Source organism: Apodemus sylvaticus, chromosome 16, assembly GCF_947179515.1.
Source record: "Apodemus sylvaticus chromosome 16, mApoSyl1.1, whole genome shotgun sequence".
Taxonomy (NCBI): domain Eukaryota; kingdom Metazoa; phylum Chordata; class Mammalia; order Rodentia; family Muridae; genus Apodemus; species Apodemus sylvaticus.
This window is the reverse complement of record NC_067487.1, coordinates 15,110,687-15,116,068: the sequence shown is the minus strand read 5'-3', so window position 1 is coordinate 15,116,068 and position 5,382 is coordinate 15,110,687.

Genomic DNA, 5,382 nt, shown 5'->3' with positions numbered 1-5,382 from the left:
GGGCCCTCGTTTCAAATCCACATTGTGGAAGCTGCTCCACAAGGCAGAGTGTCAGGGGATGTTCCTGAAGCTGCACAGTTCCACGCTTGGTGCCACATCTGGAAGCAATGCTACTGGAACGACTGTTCCAAGCAGACCTGGATCTCAGCCTTACGCACACAGGGCTGGTGTGGCTCAGCTGAAGCACACCCATTGCCCCGCCGTCGTCTTCTTTCAAACCTGTGTCCTCCACGGGGCCTCTGCTCTGTGTCTGGGATAGAGCATGTCTTTTCCAGTTCCAGGCCGATTTTTCTTGTCATTCCTTTAAGACTCGTTTTCCCTTGTGACGGACAGAATGAGGTGTGGGAAGGACCCTTTCCCACTAATGCTTTGGGAGCGGGGCCTACTTCAGTCATGCTTTGTGTGTCTGGCCCAGCATCCGATACAGCACCCTGCAGACTTAAGTCAGTACTCAACACTTGCCTGTAGATACTCTGAATGACAGAATCTGATTTTCGTCTTGTATTTGGGACAGGATTGTTATTCATGATGTTGCTTCTCACAAGATGATTTTTTCTTTCTTTTCTTTTCTTTTCTTTTCTTTCTTTCTTTCTTTCTTTCTTTCTTTCTTTCTTTTTCTTTCTTTTTCTTTCTTTTCTTTTTTTTTTTTTTTTTTTTTTTTGGTTTTTTCAAGACAGGGTTTCTCTGTGTAGCCCTGGCTATCCTGGAACTCTGTAGACCAGTTTGGCCTCGAATTCAGAAATCTGCCTGCCTCTGCCTCCCAGGTGCTGGGATTAAAGGTGTGTGCCACCACTGCCTGGCAGATGATTTTTAAAAACCCGTTCTTCAGTTCACCTTGCTCCAGTTTGGCAATAGAGGGTTTTAAAGAGCTTTTCCATTCAAGCAAGCTCTGAGGCTGACCTCTGAAACCCTTTCCAGTGTGATGTGAAATACACCAGGGTGGATGAAGATCCCTTTCGTTGTATTTCCCTTTGCAAAGAAATAACAAAGTCATGCCTCCCAAATCAAGATGGTTTAGGTCCAGTTTTAGCCTGAATGAACCACTCTGCTTTTCTAAGCATTCCCCCTTTTCTTGCCCCCGATTATGGTTTACAAACAAGCAGCCAAAAATATAGGGTTTGGGAAAACAGGAGGAACAGGGAAAAACTGGCATCTTTCAGTCTTTGGAAGAAATGGTCTTTTGTTGTTTATTCTCTCTATTAAATGTCAAGACTTATCAGCATTAACAGACTTACCAATAGATGCTGGGCCACCCTCTGTTCTAGGCACTGTGCTGCTAATGAGATAGAATGGGAGACATGTTGTCTTGCTGTTTATTCCTGTTAACATTTATGCCAAAGGGGGAAAAATGACCAGAGCCAGTAAGGAATTACTTTATTTATGTGAGATTTTCATTCTGTGCTGATATGCTAGTCAGCTTTCTATTACTAAGAAAAAATACCTAAGATTAGTTAAAAGAAAGAGAAGTTTATTTTGGCTTAAGAGTCTAGAAGTTTCATTGTGTGGTCATCTAGCCCCGTTTATCTGGCCGGAGACAGCACAATTCATTGAAGAATGAATGGCAGGGAAGCCTGACTGCACAGCATTGTGGGAGAAAGAGGAATAGGGAATGGTTGCAAGCTCAGTATCTCCTTCAAGAGCATACCCCAGTAACCCATTTCTACCTGGATCCCATCGGTTCAAGGTCCTACCATCTCAAGCACCATGGGGACCAGTCTGTCATCAGGGACCTTTGACAGGTATGCTGGTGCTCACGGGGTCTGTTTTCTCCTTTCCATAGGTTCACAGACCACAGTTTCCAGACCCCCCAGCAGTGAGGAGGGGCTGTGACATGGTCTATTTTGCCTATCAGAATCCATATACCCTCTGCTTTCTCTTCCTAGCATATCCACCTTGCAGGCCACATATTGAATATGTTCATCCTTCAAGGAACACTACTCAAGGAAGTAGTATTCAAGGAAGGATATCCATCCTTGAAGGAACAGTGGTCCTCAGCTTGCAACAGAAAGTGCCAGAGGTAAGACAGACGTTTACTAAATCACTGGGATGCAAGGCACAGACCTGTGGCTGACACATATTCTTTGTCCAGGTGAGAGTTTTTTCTTTTGATTGTCTCCTTACTTGGTCTACATTCTTTCAAGTTCCTAGCATATTATTTCTCCACATCATGAACATGTTGCAATGACTTCACTTGAGAAGAATACACTTAATGTCTTAGATAGCAAATGCTGATTTTATTTCCTGACTTTTAAAAGCACAATGGTATTTTTTTTATTAATTCTTTGAGAATTTCGAGAATTCCATGCTATGTGTTTTGATCTTATTTACTCTCTCCTTTTCCTAACTCCTTCCAGACCTACCCTTTACATTCCTACCCCTCCCAACTTTGTCTTCTCTCTTTTTTTGTTGTTTAAATTACACATCAAGTCCAATTTGTAATACACACACACACACACACACACACACACACACACACAAAAGGGTTGGAGTCATCCACTGGAACTTGGTCAACTTATCAGGAACCACACTCAGAGAAGTATGGTTGATGGCCTCCCAAAGAAGCCATCAAGTGACAGTGGCTCCTCAGTTAGGTGTGGGGACTAACAGAGGTATTTTCCATGATCTGACCCAGGTACATTTCTCATTAGTTTACTAAAAACCAAACTCCACAGAACATATTTTCAGGGCTCTATTTCCGTATCTTAGTGTACAGAACCTAAGAAGTTCACCAAGGCAGTTGAACAACATAGACCTAGATTATTTTAGCAAATGCTAATGACATTAAATTCAACTCCATAGGCTCTTGCGCTACATTCTAGATTAATCGTCATAACAAAACTATTTGAAAGTGTTGAACAACCTGGCTGTCTCCCATACTCCCCTCCTGTTCCCTCTCATCTTATTGCATCTGTTTTTCTTCAACATCAGCAACAACGATGTACTCTTAATGGACCCTTTCCGTTTCTTACTGTGTATGTACGAGTGGGAGGACTGAAGGTGGTCATGCCTCGGTCTTGATGGTTTTGTCCCTGTGGGCTGATTCATCTAGCTGGTGATTTCAGAAGGTGAGACTCTTGTCTTATCCTTCTCTCTTTCATGACTGGTATCTGGTATTCCCCCCATGTTCTTCTGTTATGTCACTGTGAGGAGACCTGTGCTGGGCCATCATGTCTGTGCCAGGAATCCTAGTTTAGGCCCACTGCATTTTCTGCTGCCACACAGCTAAACCTCAGCTTCCACAGTCTGTCCTGTCAGTAATAAAGGCAGTAGTTAGTTCTCTAAACACCTTCTCCCTTAGTTATCTCTTATTCATTACAGAATCCAATTAGAGACAACAGGAAACATTTATTAAGCCCCTACGAACCCAAGGATGCTTTTACCAACCAATTTTTTCTTAATTACTATGCTCTTGCCTTGTGGTAACCTAGTTCCTTGTGTAAACCCTTGTTCTTGAGTTTCTTTGCAACTCTCCCGTGCCTTTCTTTTCTCCTCTCCCTACAACCAATAATCATCAGTAATCCTCATAGTTTCAGTAGATCTGGACTTCCAATCTCTTCATAAATCTAAAGGAGATATCTTTTTTCCAAAGGATAGAGGTGGTATACTTCAGTCTGCATCTGCATGCAGATACTCCCCCTGATCTTCCAGTACATATTACAGTTGTGATGTAGATAGAGGGACCACGAAAAAGTCATCATTGTCTTGTATTCCTTTCCTTGAAGTGATTATTGTACCTGTGAATGCCATGATAAAGCAATTGGCTATCGTCCCTACTTGTCCCACCATATATCCAGCTAAGCATCTACTTCACTTGATTTTAGCATTAGATCATCTTTTTGATCTGTCTCCATCTTTCAATTCCCACAGGTTACCATCACCTCTCACCTGAGTTACTCCAACACTTAAACTTGTTTGGCTTCCCTCACAATCTATTCACCATATTGCAGATCTCAGTCTCTTTGAAGTACACAATTATTCATGCCACAACTTAGAAGGTGGGTTACTTCTTGTGATCCATCAGTGGCTGCCTGCTGGGAGACTTACTCTTCATCATGTTAGACAACCTGCAGCCAATGTTTTCCTACAGCCTCACCTCTCTCTATCTCCACCATTATGCCAAGACACTAATCTTCTGGCCCATGATAGGCATCATTGCTGCAGTCTATTGTCCCCAAACCCTTATAGTCCAGTTATGCCAACTCTGGAGAAGCTTTTCTTAGCCTTAAACTGTGCATGGCAAGTCTCCTGGATGTTGTCATAGAGTCCTGTGTTTGATTCTTTTCACTTCCCACTGCATTAATAATCTCCTTGTATTTGCTTGCCTTTCCTCACAGGGCTGTGTGTCTGTGGTAGGCCCTGTATTACACAACCCAGACCTCCCTTCAGTGAAAGACTTACTGCTTGAGCTGCTACGAGCATGGTCAGCAGATAGCCTTCAGCTGTCACTCTCTTGAGGAATTGCTTCCTTCTGCCCAAGGTCTCGCCCACTCCCAAGGAAGCCCATATATAGAATGCTTTGGAGTTTTATGGCTGAGCTATTATACATATCCAGACTTGATGGGCTAGTCCAACTCTTGGAGGTTGGTCAGAATAGTTATTTGGCATCCTTTGAGCTGACAATTGTAGGATGGCCTCTCATTTCACCATCAAAGAGACTAAGCCATTTACTCATGTCAACATCTTGAGTTGTAAGACATGGGGATAAAAAAATGAAGAAACTGGTTGCATCGTAATAGTTATCACAGAACACTTACATTAGAAAAAACAAACAAACAAATACAAGCAGCACTCTATGAAATAATAGAAATTGGTTTTCCCTTCTAATAGAAATCTAGCTATGAGGCAAACAAGGGAAAACGTTGCTATTCACAATACTATATTTAGTGTGTACTTGTGGTTGGGCTGGGCCAACCTAAACACATAACTGACTGATGAAAAAAAAATCCACTTTGATTTTCAGAATATGTATAGGTAATGATTATACTCAGGATTGCATGATTTAATGAAATGGCATTATTAGGAGTAATAATTTGATTTGAATTCAGGTCTTTAAAAAACAAGTAACAAGATTTTGTCAAATGGTGGACGTCAAACTATTACGAGTGACTCTGAAAACTGGAAGACAAGGGAACGCTGAGGAGTCAGCTCATTTGAACATCTGTCATTAAAGGTACAATGTAGTGGGCACGGGGTTGCTGTCAAGGCAAGAAGACAATATATTTGATTACTGATAAAATTTAAAACTCACCATAGAATAGCAAGAAAAAATAATTATAATTGATAGGACATGGTAGAGGCTAGTTTAACCCTTAGAGATTGTGTTGGTTTTATTGAAAATTGCCCCCATAGGCTCATAGGGAGTGTCACTATCAGGAGATGTGG